This window comes from Pristiophorus japonicus, chromosome 13, assembly GCF_044704955.1.
Source record: "Pristiophorus japonicus isolate sPriJap1 chromosome 13, sPriJap1.hap1, whole genome shotgun sequence".
Lineage (NCBI taxonomy): Eukaryota > Metazoa > Chordata > Chondrichthyes > Pristiophoridae > Pristiophorus > Pristiophorus japonicus.
The window spans coordinates 94224036-94248661 of record NC_091989.1 but is presented as its reverse complement, the minus strand read 5'-3'; positions in this window follow the sequence as shown (position 1 = coordinate 94248661).

Below are 24626 nucleotides of genomic sequence, written 5' to 3'. Positions count from 1 at the left end.
GATTCAGTTGTTGCCGCTGATAGCTTGCTCCCCCACTCTGCAATTATCTGCTCCTAGCCACGACCATGGCTTATGATTTGGTTACTCTGACAATATCTTGCTTCCCTGCCCAGCTCCCTGCCCCACTGGCTGCATCCTTGGTTCCCCCGCTGTTTTCTGCCTTCCAAAATGTTTCAATCACGCTGTAGGCACATTATTGCTCTCATCAGGTGGTGGCTGTACGTAAAGCGGCTGGCGGCCCAGTATGGGTGTGTCCATGTCCGGCTCTCATTAGATGCCTGGAGCTCCTGACTGTCTAATTGGAATGCACTTTCAGCTCCATGTTGCCCCCACCCTGGCCTCAAATCTGGCTCACCATTGCCAGCTCCCCAACAGCCAGTTGCCTCAGGTTCACACAAGTGCAAATTTCAGATTACACTCTATAATGTATTTGCTTAATGGGTTCTTTGCTTAAGAATTCATAGCAACACATTGCTGTTCAGAACTATTTGGTTTATTAGCAAAGGTTTAACAGTCACACAACATATTACCAGTTCATCCACCAAGCTCACAACTACCTGCCTCATCGTGGATCCCCCAAACCCAACTGGCTGGGGTTTTATTGAGTCCTGTGAAAATCACGTGACTTGCTAAGCCACTCCCAACTCAACAGCGCTATAACTATTTTAATGAACAGATAAAGCCGAATGTCCCCTCATTAAAGAGACACTAGAACCCACAAATTAACAATAAAATTTTAAAGAAACCTTAACTGATCAACAGTTCTACAACTATTTTAGATAGAACTTAAAGCCGAGTGCCTCTTATCAAAAGGGCACTAGAACAGCCAAATCAATACACACAACTTTACAGTGAACTTTATCAAATTAAAATTTGGTTGCCGGGGGTGATGATGCACTCCAGTCCCTCCAGTGCCCCACTCGCGTGGAAGGCTGCGAGCGTACCGGTGGACCCCGCGTGCTCCATCTCCAGGGACACCCTGGCTCGGATGTAACCGCGGAAGAGAGGCAGGCAGTCGGGCTGAACAACCGGCCTCTGCTGGGACCTGTCAATGGCCAAGCCAAGGAGCAGTCAAAAGTGGAGGCCCTCCGACCTGCCCGCTCCCCTCCCTTCCCCACCGGGTGCCCAAAGGTCAGGAGCGTGGGACTGAAGTGCAGCCAAAAAGTAGCCCCTTCAAATAATGGAAGAGGGGCTGAAACCTCACCCACTGTACCTACACATGGAACACAGACTCCTCCAGATTGCAGAAATAGCAGGTGGCCTGGGCGTGAACCGACTTAAAAACTTATTGCATGGGATTGCCCCATGCAACACCCTCCAGGCCAATAGAGGGAGGACTCCCACGTAGAGAGCACTCTATTGGGGACCCCCCGCCTCCGCCGGATGGCAAGATGGTGCGACAACAGCTCAACAAACCTGTGGGCATACTCACAGGTGCATACATTACACACCCGATGACACCACCTCCAGCATCAGGTTAAAGACAGAGGCTGAAACATTACATCCAGCCATTTAACATAACAATAGATCGGTTCATAAAATGCTGGAAATCCTCAGCAGGTCAGATGGGTTGTTTGGTCTCCTCACTTACAGCACTAACCTTGGATTAAATATGGACACAGCTATTTTACTAATAAAATGGCCGCTTTGTCTCTGGCTCTCCATTATCACATGACCTATTGCTGATTGGTCCCGTTGGTGGATAAACCACACCCAGAAGTGTCTCTCGAATGTGTAAATGGAACCGCTCAGCCCAAGTTCTAATTGACTTTGCAAATTGTAATTTGATCCATTCTGACTTCTGAAGCCACAGAGAACAAATCTCCGACAAACCAGCAAAAGCCTCCCAAGTTCCAGCCGAAGTCCCTTACCCCAGCGCAAGTACTGCCTCCCCCAGGCGATGTCCCTTACCCCAGCGCAAATATTGCCTGTCAAATGATTGGTCATCCACTCCTGGAAAAAATTTGTACCAGTACTGCCTCTGGACTGGCAGCAGTTAGTCTTTCATATTGCTCAATTAAAATTAATTCAGCAGCAATTCACAATCATCTACCTCTGTCAATGCTGTTTGAATTAATAATTCGTTATCAACCTGAAGACTTAACTCAGTGCCTCAAACAGAAAAGTTTGTTTCAGAAGCAAAAATTAAATAAAACCCTCAACATTTTTCTATGGAGCTTTAACTGATTTAGCATTGAGCTGAAACTTTCCACTTGATTATTGCTGGCTTTATTTTACTTGCATGTGGCACATACTCAAATCAGAAAAGCTCAGTGGGAACCAGAGGACAACCTGCTCAGAATATTTATGTGCTGCACAAAGTCACAGAAATAGAATAGTTGAAGCACAAGTATTCTATGTTTACCACAGCATCGGTTGCTTACAAAAGGGAGTGAAAACCGTGCCCATCAAATTCAGAGTTAAAATACAGTCACTGGGCTAAAAATTCAGTATAGCCCGGTTTGAGGCGGTAACATCGCCTGGTCGTTAACTTTAGCGCCGGGCGATATTTAATGCCTCCAACCAGGATATTCACTTTTAGTGCCCCAAGAGGGGAGTGGAGTACAAAGGGAAGTGTTCCTCGCCCCTCTTTGGGCGCTGACCCTGATTCCTGGAGCGCTATCGCAGGAGCACTGCTGAAGTTCTAGTGCTAGGAAGCCATCATCCTGGCGCCTAAAGGAGAGGTTAGCTGGACCACGCAAAAAGTTCCACCATCGAGGAGAGATGCATTAATGGAAAAAAATATAATTGTGACTGCCCACCTGCTCCCCCTCGGCCATATCGCCCCGGCAGCTTCTCCGTGATGCCTGCTTTCCCTGTCGGAAGTAGTGCCAGGTGCTGCGGCAGGCAAAGGCAGTCAAGTTTACGACCGAAGCGCTATGCAGTCGTTGCGCACTCAGTGATGCTAGAATGCACAGCGCTGCTGGTAGACCTCCAATGAAGGTCGCGGGAGGCACTGACAATGCGGCGCTCGTTCGGTAAGAGCCTAACGGCCCATTAGCGCCTCCCCTTGGACGTTAACGGGTGAGGCTAAGCAACCACATTTTTAGTGCGAATATAGAAACATAGAAAATAGGTGCAGGAATAGGCCATTTGGCCCTTCGAGCCTGCACCACCATTCAATAAGATCATGGCTGATCATTTGCCTCAGTACTCCTTTCTTGCTTTCCCTCCATACCCCTTGATCCCTTTAGCCGTAAGGACCATATCTAACTCCCTCTTGAATATATCCAATGAACTGGCATCAACAACTCTCTGCGGTAGGGAATTCCACAGGTTAACAACTCTCTGAGTGAAGAAGTTTCTCCCCATCTCAGTGCTAAATGGCTTACCCCTCATCCTGAGACTATGTCCCCTGGTTCTGGACTTTCCCAACATCGGGAACATTCTTCCTGCATCTAACCTGTCCAGTCCCATCAGAATTTTATATGTTTCTAAGAGATCCCCTCTCATCCTTCATAACTCCAGTGAATACAGGCCCAGTCGATCCAGTCTCTCCTCACATGTCAGTCCAGCCATCCCAGGAATCAGTCTGGTGAACCTTCGCTGCACTCCCGCAAAAGCAAGATCGTCCTTCCTCAGATTAGGAGACTAAAACTGAACACAATATTCCAGGTGAGGCCTCACTATAAGGCCCTGCACAACTGCAGTAAGACCTCCCTGCTCCTATACTCAAATCCCCTAGCTATGAAGACCAACATACCATTTGCCTTCTTCACCGCTTGCTGTACCTGCATGCCAACTTTCAATGACTGATGTACCATGACACCCAGGTCTTGTTTTCCTAATCTGCCGCCATTCAGAAAATATTCTGCCTTGGTGTTTTTGCCACCAAAGTGGATAACCTCACATTTATCCACATTATACTGCATCTGCCACGCGTTTGCCCACTCCCTTAACCTGTCCAAATCACCCTGCAGCCTTTTAGCGTCCTCCTCACTGCTCACACCGCCACCCAGCTTAGTGTCATCTGCAAACTTGGAGATATTACACTCAATTCCCTCATCCAAATCATTAATGTATATTGTAAATAGCTGGGGTCCCAGCACTGAGCCCTGTGGCACCCCACTAGTCACTGCCTGCCAGTCTGAAAAGGTCCTATTTATCCCGACTCTCTGCTTCCTGTCTGCCAACCAGTTCTCTATCCACATCAGTGCATTACCCCCAATACCATGTGCTTTAATTTTGCACACCAATCTCTTGTGTGGGACCTTGTCAAAAGCCTTTTGAAAGTCCAAATATACCACATCCATTGGTTCTCCCTTGTCTACTCTACCAGTTACATCCTGAAAAAATTCTAGAAGATTTGTCAAGCAGGATTTCCCTTTCATAAATCCGTGCTGACTTGGACGGATCCAGTCACTGTTTTCCAAATGTGCTGCTATTTCATCTTTAATAATTGATTCCAACATTTTCCCTACTACTGATGTCAGGCTAACCAGTCTATAATTCCCTGTTTTCTCTTTCCCTCCTTTCTTAAAAAGGTGTTACATTAGCTACCCTCCAGTCCATAGGAACCGATCCAGAGTCGATAGACTGTTGGAAAATGATCACCAATGCATCCACTATTTCTAGAGCTACTTCCTTAAGTACTCTGGGATGCAGACTATCAGGTCCCGGGGATTTATCGGGATTCAATCCCGTCAATTTCCGTAAAATAAATTCCCATCTAATAAGGATTTCCTTCAGTTCCTCCTTCCCATTAAACCCTCGGTCCCCTAGTATTTCCGGAAGGTTCTTCATGTCTTCCTTCGTGAAGACCGAACCAAAGTATTTGTTTAACTGGTCCGCCATTTCTTTGTTCCCCATTATAAATTCACCTGAATCTGACTGCAAGGGACCTACATTTGTTTTCACTAATCTTTTTCTCTTCACATATCTGTAGAAGCTTTTGCAGTCAGTTTTTATGTTGCCAGCAAGCTTCCTCTCGTACTCTATTTTCCCCCTCTTAATTAAACCCTTTGTCCTCCTCTGCTGAATTACAAAATTTTCCCAGTCCTCAGGTTTGCTGCTTTTTCTGGCCAATTTATATGCCTCTTCCTTGGATTTAACACTATCCTCAATTTCCCTTGTTAGCCATGGTTGAGCCACCTTCCCCGTTTTATTTTTATTCCAGACAGGGATATACATTTGTTGAAGTTCATCCATGTGACCTTTAAATGTTTGCCATTGCCTATCCACCATCACCCCTTTAAGTATCACTCGCCAGTCTATTCTAGCCAATTCACGTCTCATGCCATCGAAGTTACTTTTCCTTAAGTTCAGGACCCGAGTCTCTGAATTAACTGTGTCACTCTCCATCTTAATAAATAATTCTACCATATTATGGTCACTTTTCCCCAAGGGGCCTCGCACAACAAGATTGTTAATCAGTCCTTTCTCATTGTACATCACCCAATCTAGGATGGCTAGCCCTCTAGTTGGTTCCTCGACATATTGGTCTAGGAAACCATCCCTAATACACTCCAGGAAATCCTCCTCCACCGCATTGCCCAATCAATATGTAGATTAAAGTTTCCCATCATAACTGCTGTACCTTTATTGCACGCATCCCTAATTTCTTCTTTGATGCTGTCCCCAACCTCACTACTACTGTTTGGTGGTCTGTACATAACTTCCACTAGCGTTTTCTGCCCTTTGGTATTCCGCAGCTCCACCCATACCGATTCCACATCATCCCAAGCTAATGTCCTTCCTTACAATTGCATTAATTTCCTCTTTAACCAGCAACGCCACCCCACCTGCTTTTCCTTTCTGTCTGCCCTTCCTAAATGTTGAATACCTCTGTATGTTGAGTTTCCAGCCTTGTTTACCCTGGAGCCATGTCTCCATGATGCCAATTACATCATATCCGCTAACTGCTATCTGTGCAGTTAATTCATCCACCTTATTCTGAATACTCCTCGCATTGAGGCACAGAGCCTTCAGGCTTGTCTTATTAACACACTTTGCCCCTTTAGAATTTTGCTGTAATGTCGCCCTTTTTGCTTTTTGTCTTGGGATTCTCTGCCCTCCACTTTTACTTTTCTTCTTTCTATCTTTTGCTTCTGCTCCCATTCTACTTCTCTCTATCTCCCTGCATAGGTTCCCATCCCCCTGCCATATTAGTTTAACCCCTCCCCAACAGCACTAGCAAACACTCCCCCTAGGACATTGGTTCTGGTCCTGCCCACGTGCAGACCATCTGGTTTGTAGTGGTCCCACCTCCCCCAGAACCGGTTCCAATGTCCAGGAATTTGAATTCCTCCCTTCTGCATCTATCCTCAAGCCACGTATTCATCTGAGCTATCCTGCGATTCCTACTCTGACTAGCACATGGCACTGGTAGCAATCCTGAGATTACTACATTTGAGGTCCTACTTTTTAATTTAGCTTCTAGCTCCCTAAATTTGTCTTGTAGGACCTCATCCTGCTTTTTTACCTATATCGTTGGTACCTATATGCACCATGACAACTGGCTGTTCACCCTCCCTCTTCAAAATGTCCTGCACCCGCTCCGAGACATATTTTACCCTTGCACCAGGGAGGCAACATACCATCCCGGACTCTTGTTTGCGCCTGCAAAAACGTCTATCTATTCCCCTTACAATAGAATCCCCTATCACTATAGCTCTTCCACTCTTTTTCCTGCCCTCCTGTGCAGCAGAGCCACCCCTGGTGCCATGAACTTGGCTGCTGCTGCTCTCCTCAGATGAGTCATCCCCCTCAACAGTACCCAAAACGGTGTATCTGTTTTGCAGGGGGATGATCGCAGAGGACTACCTTCCTTGCACTGCTCTTCCTGTTGGTCACCCATACCATATCTGGCTGTGTACCCTTTACCTGCGCTGTGGCCAACTCACTAAATGTGCTATTCATGTCATTCTCAGCATCGTGGATGCTCCAGTGCCGCAATGGGGTCTGTCAGGTGCTGCAGGCGGATGCACTTCCTGCACATGAAGTCGTCGGGGACACTAGAAGCGTCCCTGACTTGCTATATATTACAGGAGGAGCATAACACATGTCCGAGCTTTCCTGCCATGACTTAACCCTTAGATTAACTTAATTTGACAACAACAATGTTAAAAGGTTACTTACTGATAAAGAAAAGTAAAAGAAAAACTACTCACCAATCACTTACCCCCGTGCCTGTGACGTCACCATTCGATTTCTTTCTACATTTTTGCCTTCTCACACTGCTGTAGCTACACCGGCCGGCCTCACTAACTCCTGCTGGACCTTTTTATAGGCCTCCCCACGCTGCCTCTCCGACGCTCCTCGAACTCCCCGCTGCCTCACGAACTCCTGTTGGGCCTTTGTGAGCTATCTGAAATTGAAACAAGTCTAAGAAAGAGAGATGCATACACAAAGTTCACAGTGACAGTCACAGACACATTTAGTGGAAGAAAATCAAAAGAGAGATCAAGATTCAGACATCAGAAAGAGAGAGAGGGACGCACACAAGACCCATATCAGGTAAGATGAAGAAAATGGAAGGGGAGGTGATGGAGATAGATACACACAGACAGGCTAAGATGATAAAATGAGACGGTAAATATCAAATATCAAGAGAGAACTCAACCTTAAGCAACACAACAGGAGATGGATATAATTTAAGACATTTAATGAAGGTAAAGACTTTGGGACCAATTTTCTCTTTTGCTGGGGTAGGAAAAGGTTGCTACTTGTGCTGGTTACTCCTTGGCAATTGTCCAAACTATCCATAATGGCATAACTGAAATCAGAAGCTTGCTGTGAGGAGAATTACAGATGTCTAACGTTTTGTGGCTCAAACATTTAAAGTCTGGTACCCTTTCAGTGGTGGTACCAGGCTCCCTTTGACAGAACTGTGATGCAAAGATTGTGTGTCTTGGATTGCATTGCCTAAGGTTAACAATTGCCCTATTTTTAACTAACTCTGCAATTTATGCAGCATTCCTCTACAGCTCCTATCAATTTGATTGTGAAAATATAACACGCAAGGACCATATTGTTACAGGCTAAAAGCACTACAGCACTTATTTACACGTAAACTGCGTATACATCTTTTTAAACACAGCACAATATTGCTAAATATACATAGCATAGAAAAGTCCCTTTAAAGAACACTTAGATCTCTCGGCTTCTCCAGTTAAGTTTTCCATAGTTCAATTACACACACTTCAGTAAGCTTTATTCCAGAAAAATGGTTCCATTCTTGAGGTGTCCGCTCATGAGTACATGTAGCACCAGCTGTCTTCACGGTGTTTAAAAAAGGAGACAGACAAAAAGCAGGAAACTATAGACCAGTTAGCCTAACATCTGTCATTGGGAAAATGCTGGAGTCCATTATTAAGGAAGCAGTAGTGGGACATTTGGAAAAGCATAATTCAATCAAGCAGAGTCGGCATGGTTTTGTGAAAGAGAAAGCATGTTTGACATATTTGCTGGAGTTCTTTGAGGATGTAACAAGCAGGGTGGATAAGGGGGAATCAGTGGATGTGGTGTATTTGGATTTCCAGAAGGCATTCAATAAGGTGCCACATAAAAGGTTACTGCACATAATAAAAGTTCTCAGGGTTGGGGATAATATATTAGCATGGATAGAGGATTGGCCAGCTAACAGAAAACAGAGAGTCGGGATAAATGGGTCATTTTCTGGATAGCAAACAGTAACTAGTGGGGTGCCGCAAGGATTGGTGCTGGGGCCTCAACTATTTACAATCTATATTAATGACTTGGATGAAGGAACTGAGTGTAATGTAGCCAAGTTTGCTGATGATACAAAGATGGGTAGGAAAACAAGTTGTGAGGAGGACACAAAAAATCTGCAAACGGATATAGACAGCCTAAGTGAGTGGGCAACAATTTGGCAGATGGAGTATAATGTGGGAAAATGTGAGGTTATCCACCTTGGCAGAAAAAATAGAAAAGCAAATGATAATTTAAATGGAGAAAAATTGCAAAGTGCTGCAGAACAGAGGGACCTGGAGGTCCTTGTGCATGAAACACAAAATGTGAGTATGCAGGTACAGCAAGTAATCAGGAAGACAAATGGAATGTTGGCCTTTATTGCAAGGGGGATAGAGTATAAAAGCAGAGAAGTCCTGCTACAACTGTACAGGGTATCGGTGATGCCACACCTAGAGTACTGCGTACAGTTTTGATCTCTGTTTTTAAGGAAGGATATACTTGCATTGGAGGCTGGTCAGAGAAAGTTCACTAGGTTGATTCCAGAGATGAGGGGGTTGACTTATGAAGATAGGTTGAGTAGGTTGGGCCTATACTCATTGGAGTTCAGAAGAATGAGAGGTGATCTTATCAAAACATGTAAGATAATGAGGGGGCTGGACAAGGTGGATGCAGAGAGAATATTTCCACATAGGGGAGACTAAAACTAGGGGACATAATCTCAGAATAAGGGGCCACACATTTAAAACTGAAATGAGGAGGAATTTCTTCTCTTAGAGGGTTGTAAATCTATAGAATTCTCTGCCCCAGAGAGCTGTGGAGGCTGGGTCATTAAATATATTTAAGGCGGAGATAGACAGATTTTTGAGCGATAAGGGAATAAAGGGTTATGGGGAGCGAGCAGGGAAGTGGAGCTGAGTCCATGATCAGATCAGCCATGATCTTATGAAATGGCAGAGCAGGCTCGAGGAGCCAGGTGGCCTAATCCTGTTTCTATTTCTTATGTTATGTTATGTTCTGACATGCCCCAATTGAGAAATGTATAACATAACATAAGATAGCATAAGAATTAGGAGCAGGAATCGGCCATTCTCATTCTTCTAAACTCTAACCTCTCCTCATAGGACAATTCCCCCATTCCAGGAATCAGTCTAGTGAATCTTTTTTTGAACTCCCTCCTTAGGGAAGGAGACCAAAACTGTACACAATACTCCAGGTGTGATCTCACCATGGCCAAATATAATTGCAGCAAGACATCTTTACTGTTATACTCAAATCCTCTTGTAATAAAGGTCAACATACCATTTGCTTCCTTAATTGCTTGCTGTACCTGCATGTTAACATTCAGTGATTCGTGTACAAGGACACCCAGGCCCCTCTGAACACCAACATTTCCCAATCTCTCACCATTTAAAAAATACTCTGCCATTCTATTTTTCCGACCAAAATGGATAATTTCACATTTCTCCACATTATATTCCATTTGCCATCTTCCTGCCCATTCACTTAGCCTGTCTATTCCCCCTGAAGCCTCTTTGCATCCTCCTCACAATTTACATTCCCACCTAGCTTTGTATCATCAGCAAACTTGGATATATTACATTTGGTCCCCTCATCCAAATCATTGATATGGATTGTAAATATTTAAGGCCCAAAGTACTGATCCTTGCGGCACCCCAATAGTTACAGTCTGCTGGAATGTAGAACTGCAGATGCCAGCGCTGATATAAAGACATTTTTCCACTTGAAGTTAAGTTTGCCAGTTTTGCTTGATTAAATGTAATATCTTAGTAACACTGTTATTAACTTGTGACTTACAACATCACAAAAGCAGATTATCTGGTCATTTTCTCATTGCTGTTTGTGGGATCTTGCTGTGTGCAATTGACTGGCATGATTCCTGCATTACAACAGTGACTATACTTCTTTGGCTGTAAAGCACTTTGAGAGCCCTGAGGTTATGAAAGGTGCTATATAAATGTAACTTCATTCCTTCTACTAGGTTTTCTAAGATGAAAGACGTGCATTTATATAGCATCTTTCACAACCACCGGTCGTCTCAAAGCGCTTTACAGCCAATGAAATACTTTTGAAGTGTACTCACTGTTGCATTGTAGGAAACGCGGCAGCCAATTTGTGCACAGCAAGCTCCCACAAATAGCAATGTGATAATGACCAGATAAGCTGTTTTTGTTATGTTGATTGAGGGATAAAATATTGGCCAGGACAACAAGGATAACTCCCCTGCTTTTCTTCGAAATAGTGTCATGGGATCTTTTATGTCCACCTGAGCAGGCAGATGGGGCCTCGGCTTAACATCTTAGCTGAAAGACGACACCTCCGACAATGCAGCACTCCCTCAGCACTGCACTGGAATGCTGGCCTAAATTTATGTGCTCAAATCCCTGGAGTGGAATTTGAACCCACAACTTTCTGACTCAGAGGCGAGTGAGCCACCCACTGAGCCACAGCTGACACTGCAATCTAATAACAATGACATTTAATAACACCGACTAACCACTGTAGGTGGCTGAAGTGCACAATGTTAAACATCCGTTACGCAATGCTGAGGTGTCAATTAAAGTAGTTATCTATGTTTTGCTTTGTTTCTGACTCCTTGCAATTTTTATTTGCAGCATACGTTGTTTTCTATCACTCTTGATTGAATAAATTAATAAAGAATTTAATTAATGCTAGGTTTAAAAAAAATCTCCTATGCTTTCATAGTTGACCTGACATTAAAACTTTAAACTTGAAGAAATAGCCTCGATTTTAACATGAATTACCAGAGGTTTTTTATAAAGTATAGAGATACACATTTGATTTAGGGTTCTTGATGCATTAAAAGTTCTTGAATGGCTTTCTGTGATGATGTTGAGACATAAAATCAATGACACGAGGTACATTATACTCATTAGCATCATATACCACCAGTTCTTTTGAGTAGTGACAAACTGCAGTGACTGACTGAATTTTTGTTCTCATTAGCTGATTGGACCTAGTAAATGGAACCGTGGTGCCTGGTTAGCTTTTCCTCATGTCTCATTAAGAGTTCAGACTGGGCTTTGTGGTGACTGAAAAATCAAAGATATCCCAGTTGACACGATGAAAATATTGATAATGTTACTTAGTTGTATGTTATCAATTGATTAAAGGATCCAACAGTGTCCAATTTATTTCAGAAATTCAATGTCTACTAAGAATTCTAATGTCTTTGTTTTGTCAAAACTGTGCCTTTAGCAATATTTACAACTGATATAATACCTTCCAATTAAAGGGAATGCAACATTCCTATTTATGCATGTTCAATGTTGCTCCTTATCTCAACCATCCCCCACTCCACAAGAAGACATTTGATCTCTCTGGGGTGCCGTTTCGCAGTCACCAGCAGACATCTGGTACCTTGCCCAAGAGGCCATACTCTATGTGGAAGCACGTGCACCTTTATAGTAATAGTAATTGTACAGTGCTTTGTGGCAACATAACTCAGCATTTTACACAACGCATTACTTTTGAAATAGGGCGACTATTCTTGTCTAGACAGACAGGGCAGACGTTCTGCTCCAGCAGTGTCTGGCAAATAGGCGTGAGATGCAGTGGAGGATGGTACCCGTGAGAATATAGCGATCAGCACAGTCTTGGAGTATCAGCCCAGACTAAGATCATTGCATCGGTCTCCAGCCCACATCCTTCTGGCGCAGAGGTGAGCATGCTACCAATAAGAACATAAGAAATAGGAACAAGAGTAGGCCATACGATCCCTCGAGCCTGCTCCGCCATTCAATAAGATCATGGCTGATCTGATCATGGGCTCAGCTCCACTTCTCTGCCGCTCTCCATTACCCCTTATTCCCTTATCGTTTAAGAATCTGTCTATTTCTCTCTTAAATTTATTCAATGTCCCAGCTTCCACAGCCCTCTGAGGCAGCAAATTCCATCGATTTACAATCCTCTGAGAGAAGAAATTTCTCCTCATCTCAGTTTTAAATGGGTGGCCCCTTATTCTAAGATCATGCCCTCTAGTTCTAATCTCCCCCATCAGTGGAAACATCCTCTCTGTATCCACGTTGTCAAGCCCCCTCATAATCTTATACGTTTCGATAAGATCATCTCTCATTCTTCTGAATTCCAATGAGTATACGCCCAACCTACTCAACCTTTCCTCATAAGTCAACCCCCTCATCCCCGGAATCAACCTAGTGAACCTTCTCTGAACTGCCTCCAAAGCAAGTGTATCCTTTCGTAAATATGGAAACCAAAACTGCATGCAGTATTCCAGGGGTGGCCAATTGAGCCAATTACTTCCTAATAGAAATCAAAAGCAAGAACCTTTGCTGATCTTCTCTGTCCCAACCCAGGAACACTGGCCAATTGAAATATTCCAATTGCTGCAGTTGCTGGGATAATACAGACTGGGAATTAAGCCTGTAACTTTCTAGTCTGTATTGCTTAGTATGGCACCTGCTGTGTCTTTAATTCATAAGACTATTGGGGAGCCCTAGTGTCAATATTGAGGGGGCCATTATGAAGAGCTATTTTGAGTTTGAGTTCTATTTCTTTCTAATCACCTGCCTTAATTTTTCTGACCATATGTTAAGTTGAGCAGGTGCGTTCTACACTCGCACTGTACCTATCGCTAAATAACTGTCGAGGTCGGGGTTACCAGTTGTACTAAAATTGAAAAGGTTCAAATTTATTGAATTGTAATTGTGGCAACCTCAAATAGACTTTGGTTAATCATCAGTGGTTGAGTGGCAAATACATTGAATAGCTTCCCAGGCCACAGTTCCTAACGCTAAGATAATTAACTCTTTAATAAATATCTGCTTGGGAATGGGATTGGTGGATATTCTAATTGGTATAGACTGAGATGATCAAATAATCCACCAGACACAATAGCCAAAAAGACAACTTCTTGTGCTGTGATTTCTTGTGTTCTTGACTCTGAGGGACCGAAATTTCCCCCTTTTTTTTTTTAAGGGCCATTATGGGACGGAAATGAGTTCCTGCCCGGTTGGGGCGGCCTCAATGACAATAGGGACATTGCCCTCCTAATTTCTGCAGGCGCAAAAGGTTATCACCTCACCCCCCTCGTCTGCACATGGCATTAAAGACGCCATCACCATGCACACCGCCAGGTCCCTGCCCCAGAAGAGACATTGCCCCGAAATTGTCAACCAAACGCTTGTCGGTGCCAGCGACAGCCTTTTCTGTCGCTGTCAAATTGACAATCTGAAGCGGCAGCGGTATTTAAAGGCACGCTGTGGCTGCGATTGGGTTGAGGCCTTCTACTTTTTGTGTCTGATTCTACCTTCACCAATTACTGGGCCTCAGTTTGCGCAGTCTGCAATACCTAACCTTGCTCTAATAGCTAGCATTAGCAGAGTAGCCCACTGCTTGCGAATAATGGGCTCAGTCCTGACAGTGGACCACCTCCTCCACATTCTGTACCACAGGATTGTTTGCACAAGAGAATGGCACAGCAAATACAGATGCAGAGGCAGAGACAGCGGGAGAGGGACACAGTTAGGATGGCACTGCCAGATAGTGATGGCAGAGAAGGACATACAGCGAGGAAGAGGGCAGGAACGTGGACACCCAGAGCCAGAGAGAAATGGACATGGAGAGGAGAAGGCAACAGCAACAATCAGATATAAAGCAACACCAGGATGCATAGGATCAGGAGCAGCATGACCAGGAGACAGAAGGGGATGAGAAAGGTGGCAGAGCAAGATGCAGACATAGACGTGGTGGCGGAAGGCCCTATGTTGCAAGGGTCTTCCGACAACAGTTTCCTACATGGACCTCAATGATGACCAGTGTCTGCGGAGACTGCAATTCAGGAAAGACGTGGTGATGGAGCTGTGTCATCTCCTGCAACCAGACCTGGAGCCTCTAACAAGGGTATGGACGGTTCTATCAGTGGCATCTAAGGTTACCATCGCCCTGAATTTCTATGCCACTGGATCTTTCCAAGGAGCCACAGCAGATATCTCCAACATATCCCAGTTTGCCGTGCATGGCTCCACCCGGCAGGTCACAGATGCTCTGTACAAGAAGAGGAGGGACTACATCTCATTTCGAATTACCAGAGAGAAGCAGTTGGAGCGGTCAACTGGCTTCTTCAGGATAGCGGGCTTCCCCAGGGTTCAGGGCGCCATAGACTGTACCCACGTCGCATTGAGGGCTTCGCTGAACAATCTGGAGATCTTCTGAAACCAGAAGGGATACCACTCACTCAATGTACAGTTGGTGTGCGACCACAAATGCCAAATCGTGGCTATTGATGTCCGCTATCCTGGCAGCAGCCATGATGCCTTCATCATGTGGCAGTCCGATGTGTCAGGTCTGTTTCAGCCACCAAATGAAGATCGTGGCTGGCTCCTAGGAGACCAGTGGTACCCACTATGTACCTGGCTCCTGACTCTCCTTCGCAACCCCACAACTCCTGCGCCGCACTCTTATGATGAGTGTCATTCGGCCACAAGGAACATCATTGAGCAGACCATTGGAATCCTTAAACAGCGTTTCTACTGCCTTGATCGCTCATGAGGAATGCAGCAGTACGCGCCTGACTGGGTGTCCCTATTCGCCGTCGTCTGCTGCATGCTTCACAATCTGGTAATCATGAGAGCACAGCCATTGGCCGACGATGTAGCCGTAGCACCTGAGGAGGAGGATGAGGTGCAGGAGGAGGACGAGGAGCAGGAGGCTGAGCAGGAGGAGGTTCCGGCACCACGCAAGAGGCGGTCTCGCGATCCTGATCCTGCAAGGGACGTCTGGGACCATATTATTGCTGCTTGTTTCCAATAAGTTGGTCACCACTTCCAACTTTTTCCAGTCCAGTTAGGCATGTGGAACTAATGGATGTACAGTTTCATGAGCTGTACCTCTAAGTAACAAATGAAAGGGGCCATCAACTGAGAGTGTGCACACATGACATATGGTTGACTCATCAATGAAATGGTGGTTTGCTGACTACAAACAGACGCAGGTAAGTAAGAGTTGGGGAAGTAGAGGCTCAGAGGCCAAAGATCAATAGTAGGGGGAGCATGTACTCACTTTCACCACTCGAGTGATATCTTTGAACCTCTTTCGGCACTGAGTCGCCATCAGTACACTATTGAGGTTGCCAACATCTCTGCACCTATCTCTGCCCAAGCATTGCGGAAGGCCTGCCGAGAGGGTCTGGCAGACTATGGGAATAGGAGGCGCCACCTTCTCTCCACACTTTGCCCCAGAGTCTCAATTTGGGCATCGCTGAATCTGGTCGTCCTCGTGCTACCTCTCGGACTTGACATTTTTGCGCACAACACACAACAAATGTAATAATGCAACTGATGAGAATGAGCAGTACCTACCCGAAACATAACAACATGAGAAATAGGAGCAGGAGTAGGCCATACGGCCCTCGAGCCTGCTCCATCATTTAATACGATCATGGCTGATCCCATCATGGACTCAGGTCCACTTCCCTGCCTGCTCCTCATAACCCCTTATCAGTTAAGAAACTGTCTATCTCGGTCTTAAATTTATTCAATGTCCCAGCTTCCACAGCTCTCTGAGACAGCGAATTCCACAGATTTACAACCCTCTGAAAGAAGAAATTCCTCCTCATCTCAGTTTTAAATGGGCGGCCCCTTATTCTAAGATTATGCCCCCTAGTTCTAGTCTCCCCTATCAGTCTCCTTGTCAAGCCCCCTCATAATCTTATACATTTCGATAAGATCACCTCTCAGTCTTCTGAATTCCAATGAGTAGAGGCCCAACCTCCTCAATCTTTCCTCATAAGTCAACCCCCTCATCTCCAGAATCAACCTTGTGAACCTTCTCTGAACTGCCTCCAAAGCAAGTCTATCCTTTCATAAATATGGAAATCAAAACTGCACGCAGTATTCCAGATGTGGCCTCACCAATACCCTGTATAACTGTAGCAAGACTTCCCTGCTTTTATACTCCATCCCCTTTGCAATAAATGCCACGATTCCTGGCTTTCCTGATCACTTGCTGTACCTGTATACTAACCTTTTGTGTTTCATGCACAAGTACCCCCAGGTCCTGCTGTAATGCAGCACTTAGCAATTTTTCTCCATTTAAATAATAACTTGCCCTTTAATTTTTTTTCTGCCAAAGTGCATGATCTCACACTTTCCAACATTATACTCCATCTGCCAAATTTTTGCCCACTCACTTAGCCTATCTATGTCCTTTTGCAGATTTTTTGTGTCCTCCTCACACATTGCTTTTCCTCCCATCTTTGTATCAGTAAACTTGGCTACGTTACACTCTGTCCTTTCTTCCAAGTCGTTAATATAGATTGTAAATAGTTGGGGTCCCAGCACTGATCCCTGCAGCACCCCACCAGTTACTGATTGCCAATCCAAGAATGAACCATTTATCCCGACTCTCTGTTTTCTGTTAGTTAGCCAATCCTCTATCCATGCTAATATATTACTCCCAACCCCGTGAACTTTTATCTTGTGCAGTAACCTTTTATGTGGTACCTTGTCAAATGCCTTCTGGAAGTCCAATACACCACATCCACTGGTTCCCCTTTATCCACCCTGTTCATTACATCCTCAAATAATTCCAGCAAATTTGTCAAACATGACATCCCCTTCATAAATCCATGCTGATTCTGCTTGACTGAATTATGCTTTTCCAAATGTCCTGCTACTGCTTCTTTAATAATGGACTCCAACATTTTCCCAACAACAGATGCTGGGCTAACTGGTCTATAGTTTCCTGCTTTTTGTCTGCCTCCTTCTTTAAATAGGGGCGTTACATTTGCAGTTTTCCAATCTGCTGTGACCTCCCCAGAATTCAGAGAATGTTGGTAAATTACAACAAAGAACTGCCCTTAAAGAAAGCCAGGGACCTGACTGTGAGAGTCAGGTGAAATTGGGTCCTCAGTTATTGATCCTGCCCCTCCAGTGCCCCGTGGAGGCCATTTCCACCCCCACCCTGAACATTTTTTTTCCACAGAAGTGCCGAATTTCGCTCCATTTTCTGACCCATCTTTCCTGGCGGTATTTCTCAATTTAATTCAAATTATCTTCCCGAAATGGGGCGGAGGGCAATTTCCGCCCCCCGCCCCCCTGCCCTTATTATTTAAACTGTGATGTTACTTTTATGCTGCTCTGGGAAAATTTATTTTCTACTCTATCATCTTTGGTTCTTGGGGAGTGTAATAAATGTAATTAACCAGAAAACTGATTCATGCTGCTCCATCATTCTCTTCTGACTTATCACATCTTGGGGTAGCAATTCAGGCCCGCCGGAAACCTGGCGCACCTACTGTTTTTAAAGTGTTTTTTCGCTGCGCTAGATGAGGTGGCCTCTTTTGCGAAATTTAGCTCTTTGCCTTTTTTTTTGGCGGACTGGAAGTTGTTTATAATGGGGGCGTAAGTGGGGCGGTAAGCAGAAGATCGCCAACGAGAGAGGCGGAACTAGAGGCGGGACGGAGTCTCCACCGCTGTCGTTCAGCAGCGGAGCAGTGATGATGTCATGATGCGTATGCATGTCATCACTTAAAGGAGAGAGCCTTCGTCATTTTAAAACTTCGGTCCACTGGACTGGGCCACCAGGGAGGGTTTCAGCCGGGCCAGCGGCCTGGCACCCAAGAGGGGTGCCAGGCTGCCAGTTGGCGGCCCGGCCGAACCCGGGGGCATAATTGTCGGCCCGACCTGGCAGTTGGCTGACAAAAAAAACATGGCTGCCGCGGCAGTGCGTTCTCCCTTTGAATAACCGCCGTGACGCCATGTCTCACACACTGAAAACAAACAGAAAAAGCTGTCGGGGGCACCCGCGGCGGATGAAAGATTTCTCACAGTGAATTTGAGGTGCGGGATATTGGTGGTGCGTGCTTTGATTACGTACTTAGGACGGTCAGCAGCAGCGGGGCGGAAGTGGGGCCCACCAGAAAAGCCCCCGAGGTGCATTTCGCTGGCGGCAGCCATTCGACCCCAAATCGGCGGCCATTCAACTTCGGAAGGCTCAATTTTGTTCCCAGTGGGTCTGACTCACTTCTTTTTTGTCCATATGATCTCTAGCTCAATTTATTCAGTAGTTTTAAAATAGATAATTGGTTTTTACCAAAGGGAATTATCAGCTTTTTCCTCCCACTAACAATCACACAGAAGTTGAGATGCTCTGCTAGTGAAGGATAACTATTGCACCTTCTGGCTCTGCTCAGCTGAGTACGAGTCATTTGATAGATGAGGGTTTGAGCCTCTGAAAACAGACTGATAGGTGAATTCCTGTTAGGACGGAAGGTAAAAGCTATTTTTTTCTAGAATCGCGAATAAGACTGAGCAGGGAATTACTGAGGCCGTGGTGTCTTCCAATGGGGTAAGAATAATCAGAGGTTGAGTTACGCCTGGATGGTCTCTGGTATCTTCTGCTGAGGGCATTGGCTGTAATCTGGAAATACCTGTGGCCTTAGCTGCACAGCTGTCAGGCCAGGAAGCTAGATCATATCTATATCCATTACTAAAAAAATATTTCACTATGGAATGATCATATTTATCCACTGAATTGTTTGTGTCTATCAAAAGCCTGGGCATAATGTTTTCACCCAGAGCGGTGACTCTGTTGGCTGAATGTAGATTGATTCATGCTGCACAATCTCCCAGGGTGCATCATTATCACTAGAATCAGCTGAACTTTTGGAATATTTCTCTTTAGTTTCTTACAACTTATAGGGCAAATTACAATGGTTGATTCAGTTAACATTTATTTTGAGGTTTTTTTGAAACATAAGAGGCTATTCTTATGTGCGCGTTTGTATGTGAATAGAGAGGCAGAGAAGGTAGACTGCTGATTATGAAACTAATATAGTTTTTGTTTTCTATAACATTAGAAAATGAATAATACTGAGAGTATCTCCCCTCATCCTTATTTACATTCTTTAAAAAAAATTAGTTTAACCTTAAAGCAAATTGAAAGCCTCTGATTATCATTTGTGTTGTGTTGATAATTGGAACATGTAAACATTTCAATTACCAACAGTTGTCAACCACAGATAGTGAAACAGCTAGACACAGAGGGCCCGAAATTCAGTACTACTGGAAAGCTGGTGCTCCCCCCACCTTTTTGTGGCCATCAGCTCCAAAAGTGAACAAATGGGTTCCAGCGCTAATGAACCCTTGCAAAGTGGATTTTTCAGCGGTGTGGCTGTCTTCATTTGAGTGTTATCACCACTGAGAAATTCAGCATGCAGGTAAGGGTTTCTAATGAGTCAGCTGCTCCCTGGCCTTTTTAAAGGTTTGCAGCAAGGCCCTGAGGGGGGAAGGAGTTTGGAAGGATGGCTGGTGTAAGAGGTGCAAGGAGAGCCAACAGGTTCACTGATATGGAGCTGGAGACACTATGGACGGTGTGGAGGACAGAAGAAGAATACTGTTTCCTGACGTGGGGAGACCTGGCAGACAGACAGTACATAATGCATGGAGGGAGATTGCAGGGGAGGTGTTAGGCACCTCCATATATGTGAGGACGCACCCTCCCAGGAGGGGGCTGGCTAGTCTGCACCCGGCCCTTCCAGGGTGGTGATGGTCAGCGCCTCCTAGCTCTGGGATGACAGGGATCCTCCTCCTCCTCTTCCACTTGCGCCTACTCCTCCTCCTTCTCCTCCTGCTCCTGCTCCTCCTCCTCAGGTGGCACTGCTGGCTCGACCTCCAGCGGCTGTCCCCTCATGATGGCCAGGTTGTGCAGCATGCAGCAGACCACGACGATTATGGAGACCCGTTGAGAGTACTGCAAGGTGCCACCAGAACAGTCCAGGCATCGGAATCTCTGCTTAAGGATGCCTATGCACTGCTCGATGATGCACCTGGTGGCACGATGAACGTCATTGTATGTAGGCACCAAGAATTCACCAGTGAGCAAAACCTCACTTCCAATTCCAGTTGTGCCAAATTTATTTTCCACAGTTCAACCAAACTCCAAGTTCCCCCTCCACAGTAATGCCAGATCAAAAAACGGCCATGCTGTCCAACTCGAAAAGCCTCACTGCAGTACTGCCAATCTCCAGGATCTCTACCCCAGTCTGTCAAACCCCATGATCACTCCCCAGTGCCACCAAATCCTATGACTGCACCCATTGCAATCAAAGTGCAGGACTGCTCCAAAGTGCAACTAAACCCAATCCCGCTCCCACTCCTCATCATTATCAGGGGACTGAATATCTGTGATACATGCACTCTTGACCTCCAGCGTTGCCCAGCCAAAGTTGGCAGTGGAAGGGGGAGATCACCTCATCTGCACAAAGTGGGTAGGTGCCTGTACCACTAGCACTGTATCCCACCTGCCTCAGGGGGTCACAGGATGCAACAGAGTATGCCAGGCCCCCTCCCTCACACCTGGAAACAAGTCAGAGATGGCCTCTTGTCTCCTTTATAAGGAGGATGAAATATTGCTGGGGGTTTTTTCTGGTGTCTAGGCCATGATCCAAGCCCCATTGTTTGGTGGGCCAGTACATCGACTTCAACATAATGTACTGATCGCTGCCAATGCTCCGCCAGGCAAGGGATGCTCAAACTCACAGCCAGAGAGTTCCTGGCCTTCGCCACATACCCTCATACACCTCTAGGCTTGGTTGAGGTGAGAAGAGGCTCTGTACCTTAACAAGGTTTGATGGAAACACTTGGGAAAGGCCAGGTCCTGGCCTAAATTTGTGACCTTTCCATTGCACTCCCACAGCAGGAGCGAGCCAGAAGAGCCTTGGACCTTTTACCCACAGGTATCCAACTCCAAATCCTGCATCTGGCATACCATCTTGCTTCATATTCTCTGCTTCAAAAATGGGAATGGGTCATGTAATTTAATTCCCAAAGCACCAGGAACATTCCTAGAATACATTATGCATTTGGGCACTGTAAATTGGTGGCCGTGATATTATCCCTGCATGGCTTAAGCACTATTGTTGCACGAGTGTATTCTGTGACTGAACAATGTCATGGTGATTATGTTGAGAGTGAGATGGAGCATTGCAGCAAGGAAGATCAAGAAGACGTTGGCGCGATGACGCAGCCTTGCTTGACCCCGGTCCGGACGTGGATTGGGTCTGTGCATCGTTGGTCAGGATCGACGTGGAGCAGGCGGAGGATGGTGACAAACTTCTTGGGGCAGCTGAAATGGAGGAGGACGCTCCATAGTCCCTCACGGTTGATAGTGTCACAGGCCTTTGTGAGGTCAAAGAAGGCCATGTACAAGGTTGGTCCTGATCCCTGCATTTCTCTTGCAGTTGTCGTGTGGCGAAAATCATGTCTGTTGTACCATTAGTGGAGGGAACCTGCATTGTGACTCTGGGAGGAACTCTTCAGCCACAGGGAGAAGACAGTTGAGGAGGATTCTTGAGATTACTTTCCCAGTGGCCGATAGGGAAATTTCTCTGTAGTTGTCGCAGTCGGATGTCCCTTTTTTTGAAGGTGGTCACGATTGCGGCATCTCTGAGATCACCCAGCATGCTCTCCTCCTTCCAGATAAGAGAGATGAGGTCATGCGTTTGTGTCAGTAGTGCTTCTCCGCCTTACTTTAGTGCCTCAGCAGGGATTCCATCTGCTCCTGATGCCTTCTTGAGCTGATGGATGGCCTTTTCTACCTCGTACAGGCTAGAGTTTTGCTGAAATGGTGGCAGGTAGCATGCTGCGGGATGGAGTTGAGGACACTCGTGTCAAAGGCAAAGTCTCGATTAAGGAGTTCTTCGAAATGCTCTTTACAGTGGGCCCAGACTGCCTTGGTGTCCTTAATGAGTCCCTCCCCGTTTTTGGTCAGAGTGGCATAGGGCCTTGGGTGTTTGGGCCGTAGGTGGACTTAACTGCAGTGAAGAATCCTCACACGTCATGGCTGTCGGCCAGCTGCTGGATCTCCTCTACTTTCTCCACCCACCATCTATTCTTTAGGCTGGGGTTTTTTTTGTTGGACCTCGGCCTTCAGCCGCCTGTAGAGCTGCTTTGCTGCTCCCAAATTGTGTTGTTGCTTTAAGTTCATAAATGCCTTGCGCTTGCAGCTTATTAGCTCCTGGATCTCCTCGTCAAACCAGTCACGGTGTTTCCTGGTTGAGTGACCGAGCGTCTCTTCACAGGCGCTGGTTATGGTGGCCTTGAGGACAGACCAGGCACTGTGGGCACTCTGCATCTTTGGGTCATCGAGGGTCGCCAGGTTGGCACTGAGGCGCTGGCTGTATAAGGCTTTCTTAGCTGGGTCTTTGAGTGCCCCGGCGTTGATTTTTCTGCGGCATTGTTTCTGTTGCTGTCACTACTTTGGGGCTATATTAATATTGGTGACAGAATGGATTAGGCCATGGTCCATCCAGCAGTTGTCAGCTCCAGTCATGGCGGGGGTGATGCGCACGTCCTTGCGGTCCCTCGCTTGGACGATAACGTAATCAAGCAAGTGGAGCGAGGGTATTGCCACAATGTCTTGTACTTGTCCCTCTGACGGAACAAGGTGTTGGTGATGACAAGGTCATGTTCTAGGCATTTTGTCAGGAGCAGGGTACCGCTGGAGTTGGTTTTCCCTATCCTCTCTCTGTCGATCACGCCTCCCCAGAGGTCTGTGTCCTTACCAACTCTGGCGTTGAAGTCGCCGAGAAGGATCAGTTTGACATCTGTAAGGACTTGGGACAAGGATTGCTTGAGTGGAATTAAACTATAGAACAAATGGGAACCTGTTCAACCTTCATCGCCTCCAGGCTCGATCCAAAGTCTTCCCATCCTCTGTCATCGAACTAGAGTACGCAGACGACGCTTGCTTCTGCACACATTCAGAGGCCGAACTCCAAGCCGAGACGTATGAAAGCGTGGGCCTTACACTAAACATCCGTAAGACAAAGGTCCTCCACCAACCTGACCCCACCACACAGCACTGCGCCCCCGGTCATTAAAATCATCGGCATGGCCTTGGACAATGTGGACCATTTTCCTCAGGAGCCGACTATCAGCAGGGGCAGACATTGATGACGAGCCCAACACCGCTCCAGTGTGCCAGCGCAGCCTTTGGTCGCCTGAGGAAGAGTGTGTTTGAAGACCAGGACCTCAAATCTGGCACCAAGCTTATGGTCTACAGGGCAGTAGTGATACCTGCCCTCCAAAATGGCTCAGAGACATGGACCATATACAGTAGACACCTAAAAGAGCTGGAGAATTACCTCTCCAAGATCCTGTAAATCCACTGCGAGGATAAACGCACCAACGTCGGTGTTCTCGCTCAGGCCAACATCCCCAGCATGGAAGCACTGACCACACTCAACCTGCTGCGTTGGGCGGGCCACATCGCCTGCATGCCTGACACGAGACTCCCAAAGCAAGTGCTCTACTTGGAACTCTTACACGGCAAGCGTGCCCCAGGTGGGTAGAGGAAACATTTCAAGGTCACTCTCAAAGCCCCCACCGACACCTGGGAGTCCTTGGCGCAAGACCGTCCAAAGTGGAGGAAGAGCATCTGGGAGGGCGCTGACCACCTCGAGTCTCGTCGCCAAGAGCATGCAGAAACCAAACGCATGCAGCGGAAGGAGCCTGCGGCAAACCAGACTCCCCACCTACCCTTTCCTTCAACCACTGTCTGTTCCACTTGTGACAGAGACTGTAATTCCCATATTGGATTGTACAGTCACCTGAGAACTCACTTTTAGAGTGGAAGCAAGTTCCTTGATTTCGAGGGACTGCCTATGATGATGATTGTTATAGCATGTAATTACAAAAAAATAGACAAAGTACTTCAAAAATCAGTTTCATAAAAATTCTTTGAGGGAGAATAAAGGGAAGACAAATCTTTAATCAAATGCAAAACTTCCTTCAAGTGAGTAATCTAACAAAATGTTACTCTTGGAGAAAAGTCTATTTCATTTTTTTCATGCACACACACACACACATTCGCAGAATCCCGTATACCAACATCTTACCTTTGACAATTTATTCTAATTGTCTGGAATAGGCAAGAACTGAACCTCCGCAGAGATCGAGGTATTTGTGCTACAG